The following is a 24,263-nucleotide window of genomic DNA, read 5'->3' as shown; positions in this document are numbered from 1 at the left end:
ATCATATTCGGCATCTTTAGTTGGATTCTAATTAAAACTGAATTTATATTTGTGAGTGGGATGAGTTCCCGTTTATCAATCTTGTGTGTTATTGTGGTACGATCTAATACTTTATTGTTCCAAAGAAATTCTTTTCCATTGTTGATAATATTGTGCATTTCTATTTCCTTTTCTATTTTTAAATGAACCGGCGGCAAATTCGCTAAAACGTTTAATGCATTATTGGATACAGTTTTATACGCCTTTGTTATTGATAATAAGGGTTTCCTTTGTATTGATTTTAATCTTTTAAGAAGAATGTTGGTGCCTTTGTACCATACTGGTGCTGCGTATGTTATTATTCTTTCAGTTCCTCTTACATATATTTCGCGAAGTTGTTTATTTTTAATTCCTCTGTTATTGCCTGTAAACTTATTTAAAGCAATTGTTAGGTTAGTTACCTTCTCTGTTATAAAATCTAAATGTGGTATGAAGGAAAGTTTTTCGCCTATTATTAGTCCCAATATTTTCATTTGTTGAACCATTTTGATTTTTTCATTTCCTAACTTGAGTATTGGAGGACTTTTCGAATACTTTCCTTTTCATATCATGAATTCCGTTTTCGCCGTATTGAATTCAATGTTTTTCTGTTTACCCCTTTCATGTATTATGTTTAAAGTTTCGGTTGCTTTATCTTGAAGATTTCTTTTGGATGTTCCTTTTATTATAATGGTTAAATCGTCCGCAAATGCTTGGACATACGTTTTTGCTGGATACTTTTTTACGAGAATATCAGTCATCATTATTGTCCAAAATAATGGACTTAAAGGGATCCTTGTGGTGATCCTTTCTTTAAATTGTATATCTTTTCTATGTCTCCATTTTTATATAATATTCTTCGATTCGTCATTACAGCTATAATTAATTTTATTAGGTTATTTGGACATTCGTTTTCTTCTAGATATTTGAAAATTTCATCTTTATCGATAGTATTAAATGCATTTTTAATATCTATTGATATTATTAATGCTATTTCTTTGTCCAAAATGACTTGATCTAACTTTTTCTTTATATTTTCTAATGCTTGTGTTGTTGAAGTTGCATGTTTAAAACCATATTCGTTTATAAGGAATAGTCCGTTCTTGTTTAGAAAATTGTATAGGCGGTCTTTAAGTAGTTTCTCTAGAATTTTGCCAAATATTGAATTTATTGCTATTGGTCGAAAATCTGACGGAGTAAGTTGGTTTTTCTTTTTTGGAATTAATATTATTTTCGATATTTTCCAACATGTTGGAAAGTGTCCTGTCTTCACGCAGCTGTTGAAAATATTTACAAAGAATGTACTCGTGTTTTGATAAATAAATTGAATAATTTCGGTTGTTAAATTGTCTGGTCCTGGGGAAACATCTTTCTTCAAATTTCTAACAACCGATGCTACCTCCTGTTGAGTAAATTCCACATCGTCATCCTCGTTGTTATGTATTTCAACTACTTGGGCGTTTGACGCTTCTGTCTCTTTTTCCATTGAGATTGCGTATAAGTTGTGTAAAATATACTCAACTGTTTCACTTAAGGAGTTGGTTGTTGTCTTATCTTTTTCCATACTTTTTATTATTACTGGCTGTTTTCTTTGATTCCTTGCAATTTTGTAACCTATGTTGAATGGGTTTTTCGTTATTTTTGATAAAAAGTCGTCCCAATTTTTCTTTTTTGCAGTTCCTATATTTTCTACATATGCTTGGTGTTCCTTGTAATATTGTTCTTTAAAACTTTCTATTTCTCCTCTAGTCTTTTTAAATCGTCTTTTCATTGCTCTTACTTTTTTCCTTTGTATCTCCAATTCCATGTTCCACCAACTTTTTCCTTGTTTTTTCTCTTTCGTTATACGTTTTTCGTATTTTTTGTACAATTCTTCAAGGGTGGCATGAATGAATAAAGCCTTTATTTTAAGGAAGGGGACGGCTCTAGGCCGCTGATGGGGATTAGGAGGGAAGGGAATGTGGGTACCCAGACTGTTGGCTGAAACACTTCTTCATCTCAGTCTGGGATCTTCCGCTTTATGCAGGCTCAGGTGCATGTTCACTTCCGCCGCTCTCACATGGGCTGATCGACCCCCTCTACACTACTCGGAACAGGCCACTTTGTCTGCCATATGTCGCAATGGCTTTCTGTGTTTCAGGGTTAGCTTGTATTGTAATTCCTAGTGTTCTAATGTCTCCGTGTAGTAGATGCTGAATGTTGGATCTCCCTTGTGAAAAAGCTGCACAGCTCCAAATGAGGTGTTGCAAGTCTGCTCTGCATGACTCCTGGCAATGTGTACATCGGGTGTAAGTCTTCGCAATCGTAGCTTGTCTGGGTTGGTGCCATTTCTCAAGTATGTGTGGTGTATGCAGCGTTGGCCATAACCTTATTCAAGAAAACCTCTTCCGTGCGGGTAAGCCCGCCCTTGTCGTCAAACAAATGTACTGGTGTAGCTTCTAATAATCTCCGTTTACTGTCTGCTTTTATTTTAGTACGAATGTAATGCATCAGTGCTCTGCTAGGAGAGCCTGCAGCCAATATCTTTAGGTATGGATTTTGGTCCACGGGGTTTGGCGAGGAAATGGAGTGTGGGGAGCTGTACGCGTAATCAAGCCCACCCGCTTGCGCGGCAGCTGCGTGAGCGGCTGCGTTTCCCCCATCCGGCACGGATGGGGGTAACGTGCCGGTGTGCCCCGGTGTCCATAGGATTTCAACATTTGTCCCATTGTCCTGTATTCTCTTTAGCTTTTTTCTGGTGTCGTTGGCCACCGCATCATCTGTCGTAGGCCCCGTTAATTCGGCCACTGCTTCGTACGAATTAGTAAGGATCCGATAATTATTTCGCACACTCTGCTCTACAATGTCTCCCATGTCAATGGGAATGGTGTTGACCGCTCCCCATATAGCTAAGAGCTCAGCGTGCAAGGTTGCACCCCCAGGAAGCTGACATGTGTGATAGCCATTGTGTTGGGGTGCAGATGTGCTAACCCAGGCCATGCTTGCTATGTCGTTTGTGATTGCAGCGTCCGTGTAGATGTCAGTGGTGTGCTGCGGCGTGCTTAATCCCAATCTCTTTTTAAATATTTTTCTAGCTTCCGCGTTTCGTCTGGCGATAGGGCGTTGTTGCCTCCGTATGCCCAGTGGTGCTTCCCATGGTGGCGTTACGGTCGCTTCCGCGGGCTCTGGCTTCGCATGGACTTGTTTATCCCATGCCATGATCTGTTTTCCTTGGGTCGTGTTTTCCAACCGGGATCGCTTCGAATTCGCATAGAATTTACTTATTATTTCTTCAATGTCTTTTGGATTATGAAGCCATTGGGATTCTTTTTCCCAGTTTATCTTGATTAGATCAGTAATTGCTTTTTGCTTCCCAGTTTTAGTTAATTTGTACACTGCTGATGTTGACTCTTGAAATATTTCTATTCTTACTAGTTTATGATCACTATATGATGGGTCTTTTAAAGCTTTCCAACTTTTTGTTTCATTACATAGATTGTTCGAGATGATGAACAAATCTATCCAACTTTTCCCATTCTTTGTTTCAAATGTGGGATCACTATCGTTATCATTTAATAATGTTAAGTTATTCCTTATAATAAATTCTGTTACACTTTCTCGTTTTTTATCTAGAATATCACCTCCCCAAGTATGGCTCTTAGCATTAAAATCTCCTGCTACAATTATATTTTTTGTTTGAGCTTTTTGAATAATGTTATCAATGTTAATTAATAGTCTCTCAATGTTGCTTTTAGGTGGGGAATAACAGTTAATTATTAATATTTCTTTATTTTTGAATTTTACAACTACTGCTATTAACTCTTCTTCTATTCGTGAAGGGAAAATGCTTATCATATTAGAATGAATTAATATACCTGTTTTTGAATTTTCATTATGTGCTATATTTCTATCTTTTATTGGAAAAGGGATTATTTTTCCTTTTAAATGATACGGTTCTTGTACTAATGAAATATGATGCTGTTTTTCTTGTTGTAGACTATTAAGATTCTGATTTGCTTTAAATGCCCGTCCTAAGTTAATTTGTATTATTTGAAGTTTATTGTTAGGGTTTTGCTTCTGATTAGCCATTTTGATTTAACTAACAGAGAAAATATGCTTTAAAGGTAGTTGTGTTAAGTTTGATTGAGTATTTTATACTCGTGCTAGTAGCAGCTGGCTGATAATTTTTCCGCGTTCTTGCTCTACCCTTTTTTGATATGTAGGGCAGTTACGCGACATCATAGAGTGGTCTGCCTGCTCGGCAAGTCCCTCTGCATTGCAAACACTACATTCGTACTCACCGTTTTTACACGCACTGTGATGGTGCCTTCCTCCGCATTCTGTACATTTAGCTGTCTTGGCTTGACACCATTGCTGTGTGTGGCCGTAGTTGGCACAGTAGGTGCATCTCGGGACGAAAGTATTATCAAAAAGTGGACATCTGTTCCATCCTATGTTTATGTGGCTTCTGTCTTTCAATTGCTCCCATGGTTTCAATTCCATTGCTATATATTATCGCTGTCTTGCCCTGTTTGCCTTTCCAAGTACTAGTCACCTCTAATTCTTCCTCGGTACACTGGAGACCATATTGCTCAATAATTTTCTTTACTAGTTCTTCTTTTTCCTGTTCATCAATTCCAACAACCTTCATTTCCAATTTATTTTGTTTGGGTTGTTTAGTGGTAAGTTTGGTACCCAACTCTGGATCGTTTGCAATGTAGTCTTTCAGTCTGTCAAGGCCTGTTTTTGAGGAAGACATGATCACCACTCCTTCTTTTCCCGGTCGCATTTCGGGTTCCTGCACTCCCAACTCATGCGGGTTGACCTTCTTTTTGATGAGTTTTCCTATCTCATCTTTGTTCAACTTTTCTCATTTTATAATCATTGCCAACTTGGGTTTGTTTTTTTATTGTCTTTGATGGCTTCGTCAAAGAACTCAGGCGCTTCTACGCTCTGTCCCTCTGCTTTGTTTTCGCCTGTCACCACTGTTGAGTAGGTTGGCCTTTCTGTCTTCTGATTCTGTTGAGTTTCCATTGCTCGTTGGAGTCTTGCCACTTCATGTGTGGCGTCCAGTGTTAGACTTTTTAGCTTTGTAAAGTCAGTCAGAAGCTTGTCCAATAGTGTTTCTTTTTCTTCTACGTCGGTTGCCAGGACCAGCAGAGTTTTCATAAATGATCTGTCTATCTTGGACAGTTTTTTCAATGTGTTGCTCAAACTTGTAGATTCAGTTGCTGTCTCTTGATCATGCGTTTCATCTTGCCTGGACTCTACCAGGTTCTGTGATCACTGTTGTGCTGGTTGTGTATCACTTACGATCTTTGTTCCTGTTTCTTGTAGTTGCTTTTCCACTGTCAGCTTCTTTCCTGATGATTTACTTGTTTCCTTCCTCATTGGTCGTTGCATGAATTCTGTTTCCTCGCATGAGTCGGGGATGTCCTCTTCGGAAGTCCAGTCATCCTCAAAATTTGAGTTGTCTCCTAGCGCTTCCATGGTGTCTGGAGCTTTCTTCAAGTTCTGCAGTGTCGTTTGTTTCGAAGTGTTTTCATTCACTTTTATTTTCGTGCCTCCTACTCCTGGCTGTGCTTTCGATCCAAAGTTGGCTTGCTTGTCTTTGCTCTCCCGGCTTTCGGAGTGTCCCCCTGAACCGGGTGTTCTCATTTGGTTTTTTTCATCACTCTTCTTTTTCCCCATTTCTTTGGCCGTGAGTTTGCTATCTATCATTTCAAGATGCTCGGCTGAGTTGTACTCAGGTCACTTTCTGTGATTTAATCGAGTTCTTTGTCGCTCCACTCTGTTTTCTTTTTCCGAATTGCCCCTTTGAAAGTGCGGATGCTTCACTGCCGCATTTGCTTGTTGCTTATGGTTACATCATTTACTTTGTGGTTGGCGTATATGAACTCGTAAAATATTCCCAATTGCCCCTTTGCAAAATTGGGATGCTTCCCTGCAATGCCTAGAGTTGTCTTTCAAATACGAAGTCTTCTTTAAGTTGTCCCTACTCTAGTGCTTCTTCTCTTTACAAACCATGGATACCTCACCACATGGCTCGAAGTTGTCGGTGCTCTAAAGCTTTTGATGTTTGGCACTTTTGTCCGCGCTCTTAGCAGACTGTGGCCCCCAACATGGCAGCCCACACAGAGACAGCAAAAGACACCACTTTTTGCATGCAAATTCTGGCAATCAGGGAATTGATCTCGGCAAACTCATGCTTGGGAGTTGTTCCTGGGGGTTTACAGGATGTGTTCAAATAAATATTTTCTGTCTACTGCGCTTATTAAGGAAGCATGAATAAGGATTATACTGCTATATAATCCTTTGTTTGAAACGGTCTCGGTTTGTTTACCTAACTTTAAATGAAGAAATATGCAAAGCCCTCGAATATTTACTCAAACTATTGCTGCAATTATGCGGCCTATCATGCAACGAAGCTGTGAATGTAATTCTAGGTTTGTATGTTGAGTATTTAGTCAGATGTCATCGGATTTATCTCGGTTGTTTTCTGCAACCGGCAATTGCCTGTATGGGCTCCTACACGTGGGATTTAAAAACTTCTCGTTATTCACAAAATATGGATCCTATTTTTATAATGTTGCTATGTCTATGCTCCTGAGATGTTAGCGAAGCTTTATAAATAGTTTTAAAGTGATTGGAAAAGGATTTACTCACGTTTTTGGCCCAAAAAGCAGGAGCCTTGTGACCGCAGGCCCGCTCGCCAGGCCACCTGGTGGCAGAAGTTTTAGTAGATAGGGACATAAGGGTTGTGTTGGGCAATAAAAATTAATAAAAGTAAAATAATTAAAATAGAGTAGATAGGGAGAGTGGGAATCTCGATAATCCATTCATGCGCGTCACTAATTAGATGACGAGGCATTTGGCTATTTTTTTTTAAATCCCAGGCACCAGAGCTTGGGTGGCCGAGGTCCGTTCTTCGGGCGAGTTCCGTTTCACGGTGACTTCCTCTCCCTCGGAGCGCAGTCAAGACATCTGGGCCTCGAGAGCTTACTACTGCTTGTGGGCAGTAGGACCCTGTTAGTTGGTGGATCCCTGTGTAGATCGCGCCCTTCCTCGCCCACTGTACGTGGTGGTCATCCGCTGATGAACAGTGAAACAGCGCCAGCCCCCCTGGAGACATCTGATTGCTAAGATTTTAAAGTCGTTTGCTGTGAATCCTAAGTCTTTGAGAGTGGAAACACTCTCTTTGGCCCATACCCCTCTGTAAGATATTGTAACTGTAGAGACGATTAGTTTGTTTGGTCCGGATATTTGTTTGTGAAGTTCCTGATTCATGTATTTGGAAGTTTTCACGACTCATAGTTACTCCCGCCGTGCAGCACTGGGCAAAAATCACATTGCGTCAGCACCGTCAACGGCCCTCGCAATGCTTTGTTTTAATTAGACAGTCGGATTCCCCCGGTCCGTGTCAGTTCTGAGTTGGCTGTTTTCTGCCGGCCGAAGCAAGAACCTCAGGCGCGAAGCCCACGGAAAATGCACAGCTGTGGCTTTCCACAGGAAGGTCCCGACGCTGGTCCGGGCTCGGCCGCACCGCTTTTTACGGCGGCGAGCCTCGCCCAGTCCCAGTGCAGTGCCGTTCCTGCTTCTGGACCCCAGCCCGACCGGCTCAGCCCTCAGAGCCAATCCTTTTCCCAAGCTTACGGATCCGTTTTGCCGACTTCCCTTACCTACATTGGTCTATCGACTAGAGGCTGTTCACCTTGGAGACCTGCTGCGGATGTGGGTACGGTCCGGCACGAAAATCACACTCCCTCACTCGGATTTTCAAGGGCCGACAGGAGCGCACCGGACAGCGCAAGAGCCGCACTGCTCTACGGAGCCACCGTCCCTATCTCGGGGTGACCCCATTCCAGGGACTCGATCTCCTTACAGAGAAAAGAAAACTCTTCCCGGGGCTCCCATCGGCGTCTCCGAGCTGGTTTGCGTTGCTGCACTGGGTCCCGAAGGACCGATCTCCGTAGCCGGGTTTCGGACTGTTAACCCGATTCCCTTTTGGTTGCAGCGGGGCGTCTCCGATTCACAGACTGAGCTGCACAAACGCGCCCGCTTCTGAAAGGATTTCTCCTTTCCCTAAGGACCGACTGACCCATGTTCAACTGCTGTTCACATGGGACCCTTCTCCACTTCAGTCCTCAAGGTTCTCACTTGAGTATTTGCTACTACCACCAAGATCTGCACCAGCGGCGGCTCCAGGCGGGCTCACGCCCGACACCTTCAACGCCCACCGCTGCGGCCCTCCTACTCGTCGCGACTTAGCACCCCCACATTTCGTGCTTTTCTGCCGGCGACGGCCGGGGATAGGCGTGACGCTAGAGCGCCATCCATTTTCGGGGCTAGTTGCTTCGGCAGGTGAGTTGTTACACACTCCTTAGCGGATTCCGACTTCCATGGCCACCGTCCTGCTGTCTTAAGCAACCAACACCCTTCATGGGTTCTCATGAGCGTCCCGACTCGGGCGCCTTACCCCGGCGTTTGGTTCATCCCACAGCGCCAGTTCTGCTTACCAAAAGTGGCCCACTTGGCACTCCCATCGCAGCGGGAGGCCTCAACCCAGAAGGCCTCCCGTACACCCATTGAAAGTTTGAGAATAGGTTGAGGACGTTTCGACCCCAATGCCTCTAATCATTCGCTTTACCAGGTGTGACTGCTCTCCCATCGAGCGCCAGCTATCCTGAGGGAAACTTCGGAGGGAACCAGCTACTAGATGGTTCGATTGGTCTTTCGCCCCTATACCCAGGTCGGCCGATAGATTTGCACGTCAGAATCGCTTCGGACCTCCACCAGAGTTTCCCCTGGCCTCGTCCTGCCCGGGCATAGTTCACCATCTTTCGAGTGCCAACGTGTGCGCTCTCGCTCCGCCCCGGCGACGAGTGAGCGCCTGCATGGGACGGGCCGTTGCTGCTCCCTTTTTCGGACCCCTGTGCGGTCCGGGATCGCAACACAGCCCGCAAGGGGCCTTCACGTTTCATTGCGCCATTGGGTTTCGAGAGACCCATCGACTCGTGCACATGATAGACTCCTTGGTCCGTGTTTCAAGACGGGTCGGGTGGGTTACCGACCTACTCGCAGCAAACCACGATAGCGCCTCCGCGGGAGAATCGCCCCGCTCGCAGCGGCTTCTCGCCGGCCAACCCGCCGCCACGGGACAAACCCGGACGACAGGAGACGACAAGCTTGCCCAGCGGGTTCTCCGCTCCGTTACCAGAGGGCGTCATCGTTCGGGCCTCCCGACAGCCGGGAGAAGCCCATGGGGCCTGGACGGGGTGACGAACTTCTCGTGCACGGCGAGGTATAACTCCCGCGAGCCGTCCCCGAAGGGACGGGCAGGTCACCTCCATAGCCGGACTCAAAGTCGTACTTTTCCCATTGACCCGCGTCCGTCGCGGCGTTCTACCGGCGGTGGGAAGTGCGCACCCTGGAGACCGCGTCTGCGTGCCAGCAGCCGGAACAGCCCCCCGAAGGGGGCCGTTTACCCGACGCCGCCGGCTCCGCGGTCTTCCGGAGACTGAATCCCACTGCTTTCGAGCTTCGAGGGCCCACCCGTTTTACTCTAAGCGGTTTCACGTACTCTTGAATTCTCTCTTCAAAGTTCTTTTCAACTTTCCCTCACGGTACTTGTGAACCATCGGTCTCTCGGTCGTATTTAGCCTTAGATGGAGTTTACCACCCACTTAGGGCTGCACTGTCAAGCAACCCGACTCACGGGAGGCTTCATCCCGGGCGCGCAACGGCGGAGACGGGCCTGCCACCCACTCTGGGACAAGCCCCTGTCAGGGGGACTTGCACCGTCGCAAACACCCGAGAACGTCGCCTCCCATACACCACATTTCCCGACCGCCTGCAAGGACGGGGGATTCGGTGCTGGGCTCGGTCCCGTTTCGCTCGCAGCTACTCGGGGAATCCCTGTTGGTTTCTTTTCCTCCGCTTAGTGATATGCTTAAATTCAGCGGGTTGTCTCGCCTGATCTGAGGTCGACAACGGATACATCGCTTTCGCCCATTCCGGTACGACCGAGTACGACGCCCTGCCACGTCCTTGCGGACGAGGCTGGCAGGCGGCACAACGCCTGCACGCGTGCGTCATACGAGCGGTATGCGGAAAAGGACTCGACACGTTCGAAAACCTAGCGCCAACCGAGTACGACGCCCTACCACGTCCTTCGCCCAACACGGAGCTACTTATAGAGGAGGCTGGCAGGCGGTGAACCGCCTGCACACGTGCGGCGCACGAGCAGTTGCGTGGTAAGCGACCGTGTCTGAAGCCCAAACACGTCACCGAGGCAAAGATCGCCTTAGCAGCGCGCTGCTTCAGCAGGCACCACAGGGACGACTAAAACCTGGCGGGGGGCATCGTCTCGTGTAGCGTCGCACCTGCCCCAACTGGAGTGGCCCAGTCTTTAGGGGACAGAGACTGCGAAGCACTTGGACCGACGGCGGACTACGACGGAACGCGTCAGCTCGGCCAACGCTCTCGAAGGAGACATTTTCCGTTTCGCGGCAATTTCTGCGCCGTGCCGCGCGCTTCTCGCTCGCAGACGGCGCTATCGCGTCGAACCGCTTTCAAGGGCCACCCTTCTCCTCCCCGCTCCTCGGAAGAATCTGCAAATTCCTGCGACGAAGCCCGGAAGGGGCGCCCACACAGCTGCGGTGACAAGAACGAGCGACCAGCTCTGGAGCTCGACGTACTCCGAAGGCAATCAACGCAAATTGCGATCGCTTCCGACTCTCTCGCAAACGTGCGCGCTACATGGCAACGGACGTTGGCACCTCGCGCTTGGACCGCTCTTTCCCTGCAGGTATCCGACACCATCATGCGGCGGCCTTGCTAGGGGCGCGCACTCGTCAGCAGTAGATTATAATGCCTCGTTTCCGTCTCTTCGAAGATTTGGCACAACGGCTCGCCACCGTCTCCTTCTTTGTGAGGTCGCTGGCGCGTGGCATTAGCGCTCAACGTACTGTCCATGATGCCGACGCGGTCAAAACGAGTCGACGGACGCACGTTCCTTGTGCGCCGAAGGCTCTCTTGATATGTGATCCGACCCTCAGACAGACAAAGCCAAGGGAAGACCCAAGGCCGCAATGTGCGTTCAAAGAATCAGTGCTCAGTGTGTCCTGCAATTCACACCAAGTCTCGCAGCTGGCTGCGTTCTTCATCGACTCGAGAACCGAGTGATCCACCGCTTAGAGTCGTGAAAAATAGTTTGTTCAATTCAGTACAGTACAACCAGGGTTTCAGGCACGTGGCGTCTCCCTGTGTGTGGTTTCGAAGAGCGCCTTTCGGCGTGTGCTCTTTCGGCGTGCGTACTCACGCACCTCTCCAAAACCACTCGGCCAGTGCCAGGGAGGGGCTTTCTGCGCCGGAGCCACAACAAGTCTACTCGAGGCGGAAGACGAAGCCAGCAAGGGCTTGGCCGCAAGTGCGTTCGAATCCGGGACTACGGTCCCTCGTCTGTCCGTACTTTTCCTCTTTCGACGTGCGGCGCCTTCCCAAAGCGCACAAGTCCGCTAACCGCAGAACGCTTCCGACGTAGCAAAGCCGCGTTTCCTTCGGTACTTCGCAGCAACGCCGCCTTTCCCTCGGCGGCGGGCAAATAGCCTGCAGACGTCGTCGCATTGAACCGCGATCTCGACACCTCGCGCGTCCCGAGCAGGAGCCGACCGGCAGCCGCCGGCCCTGTCGGGCTCGGTGGCATTTGCCGCGGAGGACGGGAGAGCACTTTAGGCCACGGTTCCTTCCGTACTTGGCAGCCGCACCCTCATACCGCCAGTTCCATGAGCGACCGAGCGCCACACCGTTCCTTTAGTACTTGGCCAGCAACAAAGTCGCGCCGTTACTCCATACTCGCCGCAGGAAGCGACTGGCAGCCGCCAGCCTTTTCAGACTCGGCAGCGATTGCCGCGGAGGACGGGAGAGCGCTCCCACCACGGTTCCGTGTGTACTAAGCGGCAGCAGCTTTCGACCGTCAGTTCCTTGACCGACCGCACGCTTCGCCGTTCCCCTCGTACTGGGCAAAGCAGCAGGTCGGGTCGTCTTACTCCCCTTCCGCGCAAGAGCGCCGAGGCGGACAGAAAGCCCACCCATTGTGCGTTACACCGTTTCTACCCGCGGGCGCGGCCAAGCCAACCGTCCAAGGTTGCAGCCTGCGTCCACTGGGCGCAACAAATTTGGCACGGGGCGCCCCTCCAAATTCAGGCAATCCCCGGCATGTTCGGATATAGCCGTCCCCGCGTCCAAGCGGGGCCAGCGGCGGAAAGCGTCGGGCGCAGCGAGCTGCTTCACCCACTCGGAGTTGAAACAATGGCGCTCGTCACCCTTCACAATCCGGTAATGATCCTTCCGCAGGTTCACCTACGGAAACCTTGTTACGACTTCTACTTCCTCTAAATGATCAAGTTTGGTCATCTTTCCAACAGACCGGCGCAACCGAAAGGCCGCGCCGGGCATCGGTCCGAAGACCTCACTAAATCTTTCAATCGGTAGTAGCGACGGGCGGTGTGTACAAAGGGCAGGGATGTAATCAACGCCAGCTTATCACTCGCGCTTACTGGGAATTCCTCGTTCAAGGGGAACAATTGCAAGCCCCTATCCCAATCACGAAAGAAGTTCCACGGGTTACCCAGTCTTTTCAGACAGGGATAAAGACACGCTGCTTCCTTCAGTGTAGCGCGCGTGCGGCCCCGGACATCTAAGGGCATCACAGACCTGTTATTGCTCTGTTTCGTGCGGCTAGGAGCCGCTTGTCCCTCTAAGAAGGTTGTAAGGTGCTGGGAACCCCGCACCTGTTAAATAGGCTAGAGTCTCGTTCGTTATCGGAATTATCCAGACAAATCGCTCCACCAACTAAGAACGGCCATGCACCACCATCCACCGAATCAAGAAAGAGCTCTCAATCTGTCAATCCTCCCAGTGTCCGGGCCGGGTAAGTTTTCCCCTGTTGAGTCAAATTAAGCCGCAAGCTCCACTCCTAGTGGTGCCCTTCCGTCAATTCCTTTAAGTTTCAGCTTTGCAACCACACTTCCCCCGGAACCCAAACACTTTGGTTTCCCGGAAGCTGCCCGCCGTGTCATTTGAGTAACTCAGGCGGATCGCTGGTTGGCATCGTTTATGGTCAGAACTAGGGCGGTATCTGATCGCCTTCGAACCTCTGACTTTCGTTCTTGATCAAAGAAAACATTCTTGGCAAATGCTTTCGCAGTAGTTTCACCTCTAGCGCTGCAATACCAATGCCCCCGTCTGTCCCTCTTAATCATTACCTCGTATTCTTAAAACCAACAGAACAGAACGAGGTCTTGTTCTATTATTCCATGTAAGTTTATTCAGGCGACTCGCCTGCGTTGAGCACTCTAATTTTTTCAAAGTAAAAGCACCGGCCTTCTCGAGGCACACAATGAAGTGCACCAAGAAAGGAGCGGCATGATGTTCAGTCCGAGCCGTCGCATCGGGTAGATGCACTACTCGTCTGGAACTGAGATCCAACTACGAGCTTTTTAACCGCAGCAGCTTTAGTATACGCTATTGGAGCTGGAATTACCGCGGCTGCTGGCACCAGACTTGCCCTCCAATTGATCCTCGTTAAAGGATTTAGAGTGTACTCATTTCAATTACGGGGCCTCAAAAGAGTCCCGTATTGTTATTTTTCGTCACTACCTCCCCGTGCCGGGAGTGGGTAATTTGCGCGCCTGCTGCCTTCCTTAGATGTGGTAGCCGTTTCTCAGGCTCCCTCTCCGGAATCGAACCCCGATTCTCCGTTACCCGTAACAACCATGGTAAGCAAATAACCTACCATCGAAAGTTGATAAGGCAGACACTTGAAAGAAACGTCGCCGGCTCGTGGCCATACGATCAGCACAAAGTTATCCAGAGCCACCACACAATACGGGCCGAAACCCGATCGATCTTGGTCTAATAAAAGCACCCGTCGCCCAAAGGGCTTCAGGCTCACTGCATGTATTAGCTCTAGAATTGCCACAGTTATCCAAGTAGGAAGAAACGATCTAAGGAACCATAACTGATTCAATGAGCCATTCGCGGTTTCGCCTTATTTCGGCATGTACTTAGACATGCATGGCTTAATCTTTGAGACAAGCATATGATTACTGGCAGGATCAACCAGGTAATCGTTCAACTGCGCGTCCAGCCTTTCAAGCAGGCCGGACGCCGTTTTTGCGATGCCGAGGCCACCTTCAGGCGCCCCAACACGCTTCGTTCTCGCAAAGTGTAGCACTTTGCACAGTGCGAGACGACGGCGTTCGAGCTCGCTACGGCGCCCTCCCCGCAGGGCCGGGTATCGCCGCGCGGCAAGAAGCACGCAACATTCTCGATAGACTGGTTATGTCAACTCGATCGCGGCTTGCGGTTTCTCTCGAGCCCGCAGCACTGGTGGACCGACCGACACTTGCAACGTAGCCGAGACGGCAAAGCCGCCAGGCGACGGGTCACGCCCGCGCCTTCGGCGCTTTCGTATTTGACTCGTCCGAGGACGATGGGGAACACACCTCGATATCGTGGAAAAAGCGTCGTCCGACAACCAGCCCCTAACGCATCAAGCGGATGAGGCTGCAGACGTCAGCTGTGGGATCCACGGGAGCGATACCGGGGACACGGTTGACGGGCACGAAACCCCGCCGCACATCAAACACCCAGGTCGCTTTGGGGGCGACTGCTCTCTGGGACCCCCATATAATAGCAGCGATAAGTACCCAAACCTCCATGGGGCCGTACTCGTGGCACTTTCGACGAGCGTTTGGCGGAAATCGTGCCGCCTCGTAACGCCGCGAGAAAGATTGAAAGCTTACGTCGGCAGCACAATACCGAAGTCATGAAAGCGCAGCGCGCCCATCGAATGCGCGAACGGCAATTTCTCGCGAATGGCCAGTGCCGTTTCCTGAACGATCGCCTTTCGGTCCCCCTACGGGGCGGCCCCCGGCCGGTCGATTCGAGGAAAGCTAGCCCGGCCCCTTCGCCATTACCGAGCACGAGTGCGACCAGCGCGGGCGGCGTGCTCGACGCCCCGGCTGACGTCGTTTCGGACTTCGTCTCTTCGAGCACTCGAAGCCATGTCGGGGCCGACGCCGATGTCTGCGTGGTGTTTCCACGATTCCCGGCGCGACACAATGCGGCTGCGTGCAGGACGCCAGTGATTCTGTTGTGGCCGTGCGGCGGTGTACACGCAGAAGTTTCGTGAAGGGTATCGAGCTCCCGCCGCCCCGACTGACGCCGTTTCGAGTCTCATCGAGCGCTCGCGCCAGCGTCGCGGCCAACGACGACGCCCGCCCGGTTCTCTCCCGGTTCCCGACGTGCTATAGTGCAGCCCTCTGCACGGTGACGCCGACTCAGTAGTGGCCGTGCGGCGGCTTGTACGCCAAAGTTGCATGAAAGGCGTCGAGCTCCCGCCGGCCCGACTCACGTGGTTTCGGACTTCTGTCGCTTCGAGCGCTCGCGTAGCCGTACCTGGGCACGATTCTCGACTCCGAAACGGTGCGCGGAAACAACTACGAAGACGCGCAAGCCGAAAATCGCACTGCGGTACAATGTCGGCCGGGACCGTACGGCCCCTTATAATGGCAGCGATAAGTGGCCAGACCTCCATGGGGCCGTACTCGTGGGACGAGGCGGCGTACTGCGCCGAGCCGAGCCGAGCGCCAATATTTCGCTTTGGCGCGGCTGATACGAGCTCTCGCGATCGCCGCGGTATCGCCGCTCACCGATTCAAGTCACGCTAGCGCGGTCCCCTTCGCCATTGGTAATTATGAGCATGTAACTTACAGAAGTCGCATTTACACGAGTAGCGAAGTAAGTTTCCGCTACATTTCTTCTGCGCTTACCGCACACGCAGAGCCATCTTGCGGCAAACACAGAAGACCTCCTCCTCTCAATGTACGGCGCTGCCCCGACAGGTGGCGCGCCATGCGCGCATTGGGGCTGTGGGCGGACCGGTGCCAGGCGAGTCGCGGCTCCGACTCCCTCTCCTCTGACGACGCTTCGCCGTGCTCCCACGCGGGTTGCAGAATCAAGCGCAGTTCTTTTCTTTAGATCACTATCTATCTATCTCTCTGCCCGTGCCGATCACGACGTTTGGCTGGCGTAGATCGTTTCCCCCTCCGAGACACCGAGTTCTTTGGTTCGTTCCGTTTGCTCAGGCGCACGTTTCGTTGCCGCGCCGAACGCTACGTTGCTCGACGTTCTCCGTGTGATAGGTGGCCGCAAAGTCCGATGCGGGGCGCCTCGTAAGTGATCCCTGCACCCTAGCGCATAGTCTTACACCCCTTGGCGGGTCGATGGGAACGCTGTCGCGTTCCACTCTTGAAGGCGAAGCTTAAGCGTCCTCCAATTTTTTGTTTAATGCCCCGGATGGAGATATTTCCATTGATGATTTGATCGATGCGGTGGAAAAAACAGCTGGCGAAGATAGTGTCTTAGCTCTCCAACATATGGGTGGAGCCAAGTTTCTTTGTTTGTACGCGAAACGCTATGCAGGCAACCAGATTAATGGTAGCAGAAGGCTTTTTCGTCAATCATGTCAAGGTGCCGGTCGATGCCGTTGGCCCACCCGTAACCTTTGTCAGTGTATATCGCTATCCTGTGTATTTGTCGTCGGAAGCGCTATGTTTTGCCCTGCAGCAATTCGGCAAGGTAAAGGGCGTTTCCTTTGCCAAAGCAAACAACCGCACAAACAAACTAAACGGATAGAGATGTCGAGGCCCATCCCAAACTTTCTAACTGTACAAGGGTTTCGGGTCATGTGTGAATACCACGGCATGCGTCGGGTGTGTGCGCGTTGCGGGGATGGGTCCCACATGGCAAACTCATGCACAGCCCCGTTCTGCAAAAGATGTGGTAGTTTCGGCCACGAGGACAAGCAGTGTGAGGGAGAGTGCAGAAAGTGCGGGGGCCATCATGGCACCAGAGCTTGCTTTCGCAGCAAAACGTACGCGAAATCATACGCGGGGGCTGCATGGGCCCTCCCGAACACAGACACAGACGCGCCGCGTATTACACCATCAGATAAAGAGTTTCCAACCCTGCCTAAGTCTTCCGGATTACAAGTGCTGCAGCCACGTGACGCAAAACCGTCAAGCGCCAGACGCGATTACTGGAGTGGTGACGAGCAAAGCGGCAGCAATAGCCAGGAAATGTCGAAAACGTCAAGCTCGAATTCCGCCACAAACATGACAACCAGTTCAGGCGAAGCAACAGACACCGGAACATCAACAGATGAGCCAACACCTACCAGTACCGCTGACGAGACGAGTGATAGCGCCCCACCTAAAGAACACGACGCGAACGCAACTCAAGAAGTGCAACAAAAAGAAGGGTCCGCGGCAGAACCGACTCCCCTAGCGAAAGGAGGAACCCCCAAAACACCGCGAGTAAAACAAATGCAAGGTACAAAATTACGGAAACAAAAGTGCAAACGATTAAAAAAAAATTTCGAGGAGGAACCCATCGTGAGCAGTGGTCGATATCTAGTGCCCGAGACAGACAAGCAGACAGACATGCCCCCGCCTTCCTCCCCGCAAGTAACACCATGAACAAAAGGAAGAAGCTTGGTCAACCAAGGTTCAACGAAGCACGAAAGCAGACAAGAACAGAAAGCCACGCCCACTAATACACTCTTGACAAAAGGACATAGACAACGCTCCAGATCCCGGCGGAAAAACGGAAATAACGAACAAAGTCAAGAGAGGAAAAGCGAAAGTCCAAATAAACAAAGAAGAAAGAAAGGGGAAGTGTCTAGCAGCGAGGGGGATTCCAAAACCACGACGTTTAAAAAACCTAGAAAAAATTCACCCTCGATTGAAAGAACAGATTCCTCAGAGAGCGAAATGGACCTATCTTCACAGGGCGGGGCGTGCGTAGATAACGCGGCGCTCTAAGCCCGCACACACAAAAAAAAACGAATATGCATATGCACGCCTTGGCGATACAAGCGCGTCTGACATACACAGACACTTGGTTACTAGATAAGACGGGCAGCACCGAGCGCACGATCAACCGCGATAATGCGCACTAAATTAAATCGAAAAAAAAAACCCAACGGCCACAGAACAAAAATGCCTTTTGCTCTATCTCGCCCTGGTTGGATTAATTCTGTTCCTCTTTTCAATGGAAAGCCTCCATTGCATGAAATTTAATGTGAGAGGTCTTCGGAATACCGAAAAACAGAAACAATTAATTGATTTTGCCCGAAGGAAGGGGATTGACATTTTATTTCTACAAGAAACTAACATGCGTACACCACAAGACGTGGTTGTTTTCCGTCAAACAAACGGGGTCGATGCTTTCTTTTCCCTTACACCCTCTAGGGCATGTGGAACAGGTGTAGTTTTTGTGTCCGGCCGTTTTCGACGCCACACCTTCTGCACATTTGACACGAAAGGCCGAATCATTTGCCTAGACATGCGGTTAGGTAATCAGAAAATTAAGATAATAAACATATATGCGCCTGTAACACGGAACCTCACTAATGAGTTCTTCAAAAATCTATGGGACTATATACCCAGCAAATCATCGTGCATCGTAGTGGGAGATTTCAACTGCATCCTGGACTCGGTCCGCGACATTCGTGGTCCCGGCCAGCGAAGACCCAACCACCATGCAAAGGAGTTACGCAAACTATTACTCTACCATAACATGTCAGACGCGTGGATTGTAACACACGGCAACGAATTCGGAGGCACAAGATCTGGCGGGAAAACAGACTCATGGTTAGACAGAGTGTACCTTTCCTCAAATCTGATATCCGACGTGGTAGACATCCAAATAATGAATGGCGCAGAAGGTTTGAAGACTTTTAGCGACCACAAACCGCTGAGTTTCACGCTTAAAGGACAATGTGGAAGCGAAAGTCCATCGAACAGGTGGAGAATGGACACAAACCTACTACGGGATCAGGAAGCCTGTCAATTTATTAAGGAAAAGCTGTCTCGATGTATGGCAACCAACCCAGAAAGCACAGCCTGGGACGAACTAAAAGAACAAAGGAAAGGAATTCTGATCGAAGCAGGAAAAAGAGAGGAAAAAACTAATCACAGAAAAACTAAATGAAATATCGAGAAGAATACGGATAATTGAAAGAGGAAGTGAACTAACGTTCTGCACGCAAGAATACCTATCAGACCTCCGCACCAGATACCAAAACCATATCAAAGAAATAAAACAAGGAACAAGTCCGCCACTGACATTCCAAGATCAACATGTAACAACGGAAGAAGATAAAAAACCGCAATCCAGGACCAACGACTGGGAAAAACAATAGCATCAGGAGCATGCGTACCACAAGCGGGGAAGTGCTAACAAATCAGGACGAAATCGAAACACTCTTTATTGAACACTTTGCAACGAGAATGCAAGAAACAATCGACCAACCTGAACCAAACACACCCACCCACATGGGTGCCACACTTACCGCGGGTCAAGGAAGAAGATAAACAGTTATTATATGCACCCGCTACGAAAGAAGAAATAGTGGGCGTTCTTCGTCGCATGAATAAAGATTCAGCCCCGGGACCTGATGGAATTGTGACAGGATTCTACTATACCTTCTTTCCAGAAATCGGAGCAAAGCTAGAAGACACTTTAAACGAATTAATAAGGAACAAAACGAAACCTGCGTTCTTCAGCAAAGGAAGGATTGTGCTGTTACTTAAAGCGAATACGGACCCACTCGATACAAATGCCTGGCGCCCAGTCACTCTCTTGAACACAGATTATAAGATCGCAACATCGATCCTCACAATAAGGCTAGGCAAGATATTGCCGACTATTATATCAGAATTCCAGGCAGCAGCGATCCCTGGCAGATCAATTTTCGCTGCGCTAACCCTCACAAGGGACACCCTAGCATATGCAAAGGCGAAGCAGGTCAAAGGGGCCTTTATAACACTCGACCAAGAGAAAGCTTTTGACAACATAAGACACGAATACATGTTCAATGTGATGTCGCATTTTGGCTTCCCACAACAATTCATAGACATAATAAAAACACTATACCGTGACTCGCAAAGCGGCATCCTAATTAATAACAGAGTAACCAAAAACTTCAAGGTAACCAAAGGAGTCCGCCAAGGGTGCGCGCTATCACCCAGTCTTTTCGTGGTGGCACTTGATCCACTTCTGAGAAAAATTAATGAGGAAAAAAGAATAAGGGGATTTCCATTAACTGGAAGCACAGAAATAAAAATCTCTGCTTTCGCAGACATCTCTCTTTTTGTAAGAGATGAGGCAAGCTATAGCACAGTACTACAAATATTCGAGCAATACGCAAGACTATCCGGGGCCAAAATAAATGAAAGAAAAAGCAAAGCACTCCGATTCGGTACATTTTGCGAAAAAGAGCTAGGTGAAATAGAATTCTTAGACGCAGTCAAAGTACTAGGGGTGTGGTTCGAGCCAGGCGAGGTATCACCCAAAAGCTGGTCTGAACCCCTGAACAAAGCACGGAAGGTGGCAGATGACCCAACGCATCCAGAGCAAAGCCTGGTGAACAAAGCTGAAGTGATTAGCTCAAAGATCTGCGCGCCGGCCTTCTACGTGGCACGAATCGCACGCATGCCAAGACTCGTGGCGAAACAATTGGGAACCTTAATCGGGATCTACCTGTGGCGTAAGAAACCGGCGCCTGTGTCGCGAAGAATACTCAGGCTACCAAAGTCGAGACGGGGATTGGCGAAACCGAACGTAGGGCAAACAGCACGAATACTAGCAGCCAAGACAGTAGAGGTGCTGATCAACAACAAACAATATGTAGGCAGAGTGGCTATCCACTATTGGACCAGCACGTTCGGTCGGCTGATATCAACGGAAAAATGGTACGGGCACCGAGCAGAACACCTAATGGGCTTTTATAAGGATGCAATTAATACCACCAAAGCCATTGAAGAACTATGCCCTAACATCCCAATAAGTGAAATCAAACCAGCGGAAGTAAACGCTGAAATGGCAATAAAGGAACTCGAACTAGAGGAAATTAAGAAAAGCGCGAAAGAAAAATGGACATGGTGGAAGAAAACGGTGTTACCGAGCGAAATAAAAGATTTCGAGTGGAACAGACGATGGGGAGTATTACCAACCAGAGCACGGCTGAAACACCTTGGAATCACAGCGACAGACCACTGCCCGAATTGTACACAGTTGGAAACGCAAAGTCACGCACTTAAAGAATGGGGAGCAGCAAAAGCAGTATGGAAAGTCGCATGCAATACCTTTAAGTGTCGACTTCTGCAACCAGAGGAAAAAAAACCGCTTCGACAAGCTGTTAACAGTAATTATTATGTATTGTCTGTGGAAGAGAAGAGGGCTGGCAGAGCTTAAAAGAAAGCCGCACAAAGCACTTTAGCCGGTCTTGAAACAGATTCGGAATTTCATTAAAATCATATTATCTAATGAACTATCTAGGACCGGGGTAGACCACTTCCTAAGGAGGTGGCACACCCGGTTTTGGAAGGTTAAGAATAATAAGATCATAGCGCCCATGACGAAGTATTAAAATACAATATACCCCCCCCCCCAAAAGAAACGAGGCTCTCCAGTCGAAGAGCACTGTCGATTCATAAATGTCATAAGGTACAACACATGTAGGAAAGTGTCTAAGCACAAAGCCTACGCAGGAAAGGAACAATTAGCATGTGAGTGGACCTTGTGCCACAGGTCTTGAGTGAAGTCACAGTCAACAGCCACGTCGGAAAATGACAATACCATGTTAACGATTGTGTAACGTACCTAGAGCTGTACAGCAAATGCTGAGATAAGGGATTGTACCATAGCATATATGCTAACAAAACTTCCACACAGGAAGAACCATTGTAAATAATACGACCATCGTTCGTTTTTTTCCCTTCTTTTCATTGCACATATCATCTATGTTTTGCTATCTGTTACACACTGGAAGGTGTGCATATGCATGTGCAATGTAAGTTACTAGCAATAAAAACTTCTCTTTGTGTAGTATCTGTTCTTATCAGCTTAATATCTGATACGGGTTCTATGTGGACCCACGATATTAAACCTATTTTTGGAAGTTGGCAGAGTGCTTGAAGCCTGCTTCACCTCCGCCGCAGGTCGGCCCGGTATTGCACTACCTCCGGGATCGGCCCCCGCTCACTTAGGTGAGACTTCATTCAATCAAAATGAAGAACACAAGCTCGAAGCGAGCACTGACTTCACACGCACCATTCCTATACCATACGCAACGATGCCGGTTCGCGGACCACGAGAGTAATTAAACGGCCACTCCACCTGTGTGTAGCGTCGCGCCTCTTGCCGCGCAAATGGGACAGCCGCACCAGCAAATTTGTAATTATGGCCTTCGAGAAAAATAAATGACAGCAAAAGAAAGAACCAGGAGGGAGAATCGGCAAATTATATGTCTAAGAAATAGAATTGTTATTTATCCGATGTTTCTATCTGCTGTAATGTGCCACTATGGGACGGGGAGGGGGGAGGGGGTGTATGATTAGCCCTGGGTTTGGCAACCAATGTGAATCCCGCTCAAAGCCAACACTGGATTTTAGAGTTCACTATTGCTTGGATCCGTAAACCACAGCCCAAACGCAAGCTCGCCCTGCCAAAATCCGCTGCCCTAGTGGAAGAAAGATTCCCTATGAAAGAAAAATAGAGTGCCCGATTTCTGGCAACTACTGTGCAGCCTTTGTGTGCACATTTTCGCAGCAGTGGGAGCGAACGCCTCGAAAACAAACTTGTCGTGTGGCCAAGTCTTGCGAAATATATTCAAGGGTTCAAAGGTGCTCCAGCTTTCCAACCTGTATGTGATGAAGACCTGTTGCTACCTTTTCATCATCCTCCTCCTGGCTACGCCCACTGCAGGGCAAAGGCCTCTCCCATAATTATCCAAGTACCCCGGTACTTGGATAATGTGCAGGTAGTCCCTGCACATTTCCTAATCTAACCTGCCCTCCGAACTTTCTGCCACCCCCTGCTACGCTTCGCTTCTCTTGGAATTGAGTCCGTAACCCTTAACGACCATCTTCCCCCCACATTGCATGCCCATTTCATTTTTTCATGGTTTCAACTAAGGTGTCATTAACTCGCGTTTGTTCGCTCGCCCCTCAATCTGCTCTATTCCTATCCCTCGTGACGCTACACCCATCGTCCTTCTTGCCAAAGCTCGTTGCGTCGCCTTCAGTTACCCTTCGGTAACCCTTAAAGCTTTCCGTTGGGGCACTCGTGGCATCTTTCTCGTTTAAGTAAGGCTACTTTTTTTCAGTTTTGGGGGGGAAACTCAATGTGCTAGGCGCGATTGTGTCCCCGGCGCCGCTCTCAACAAGATGGCGGCGCCCAGGCTTTTTGCCTGTAGGTTCGGCTTAACGCAGAACACTCCCGCAGGGCAGTGAAGCCACGTTGAAGGGGCAAAGAGTAGCGCAGTGAAGCGCATGCACGGGCGAAAAACGCAAATAGTAGCTAAAAATACAACCAAGTCGCCAAATAAGAACTTCCATTATAGGAAATTCGAGTTCAGTTTCTGCATTGCGTTCGCCTAGAGAACATAAATGCGAGTGCCACAGCAGCAAGTCAAAGCTTAGGATCGCGTATCATTTTTTTTTGCCTTTTTTTCCTGGCCTGCGTGGCATGCACACGAAAGTTATGATATAGTGAAAACACGAAATAATGCAGTGCGGCTGTATCAGATCTATTTTGTGCGCTTTGTTCTTTGTGGACTACTGCGGTGTGCGTTATGAGAAAGTTTCAGTGCCCTTCTACTGTGACCTGCGAAGCTACATTTAAAACCACATTGGTCTGTGCGGTTATTGCAACAAACTGCGTGTGGGTGTGTTTCTTTTATTTTCGCTACCAGCGATGGGTTATCGCAACCGCGATCGGTTCTGCTGCTACGCTAGACGCGTTCTTGCCAACGGTTGGCTCTATACGCGACCCGTGACGCGTGGTCAGCACATTCAAGCAGTCAATTGCAAACCGTTCCAAGAAGAAGGATGCACTCCACTTGACGCCGGGAGCGCTAGTTCAACGATTGTACGTTTTGACCCTCGAGGAAGCGCCGCCATCCCACCTTTTCTATAAACGATAAGATTCAGAGCGGCCGCGACCACTTGTCTTTGTCAATGTCTCGGGCACACTTTTTTTTTTTTTAAGCTCAGATACTCCGACGCGCCCGTCTTCACGCTCACTTGCTCTCTCCGATAAGCAGGGAAGCTCGGTTGGGGTGGTGTCGGCCCTTGCGCATGCGCTGCTGAGCTCGTCGCTTCGACGGCCAGTCGACGCTGGCGCGGTACTGGTAA

At 49.1% G+C, this 24,263-nt stretch overlaps 2 non-coding genes and 2 pseudogenes across 2 annotated transcripts; 1 reads left to right on the top strand and 3 right to left on the bottom strand.

The window, feature by feature from the left end:
• Positions 1–6,728: 6,728 nt before the first annotated feature.
• On the bottom strand, positions 6,729–9,983 carry LOC142567845 (large subunit ribosomal RNA; annotated as a pseudogene).
• A 1,061-nt stretch (positions 9,984–11,044) lies between these two features.
• Positions 11,045–11,197, bottom strand: LOC142567856 (5.8S ribosomal RNA). The gene has a single exon (XR_012825266.1). It is a non-coding gene; the product is annotated as a 5.8S ribosomal RNA (ribosomal RNA).
• Positions 11,198–12,334: 1,137 nt separating this feature from the next.
• On the bottom strand, positions 12,335–14,125 carry LOC142567883 (small subunit ribosomal RNA). Its single transcript, XR_012825287.1, has one exon. It is a non-coding gene; the product is annotated as a small subunit ribosomal RNA (ribosomal RNA).
• Positions 14,126–21,936: 7,811 nt separating this feature from the next.
• LOC142567853 (U2 spliceosomal RNA) lies at positions 21,937–22,110 on the top strand (annotated as a pseudogene).
• The last annotated feature ends 2,153 nt before the right edge of the window (positions 22,111–24,263 follow it).

This window comes from Dermacentor variabilis, unplaced genomic scaffold (genome assembly GCF_050947875.1).
Source record: "Dermacentor variabilis isolate Ectoservices unplaced genomic scaffold, ASM5094787v1 scaffold_14, whole genome shotgun sequence".
NCBI lineage: Eukaryota > Metazoa > Arthropoda > Arachnida > Ixodida > Ixodidae > Dermacentor > Dermacentor variabilis.
This window is presented reverse-complemented; position numbering and strand designations above follow the sequence as displayed.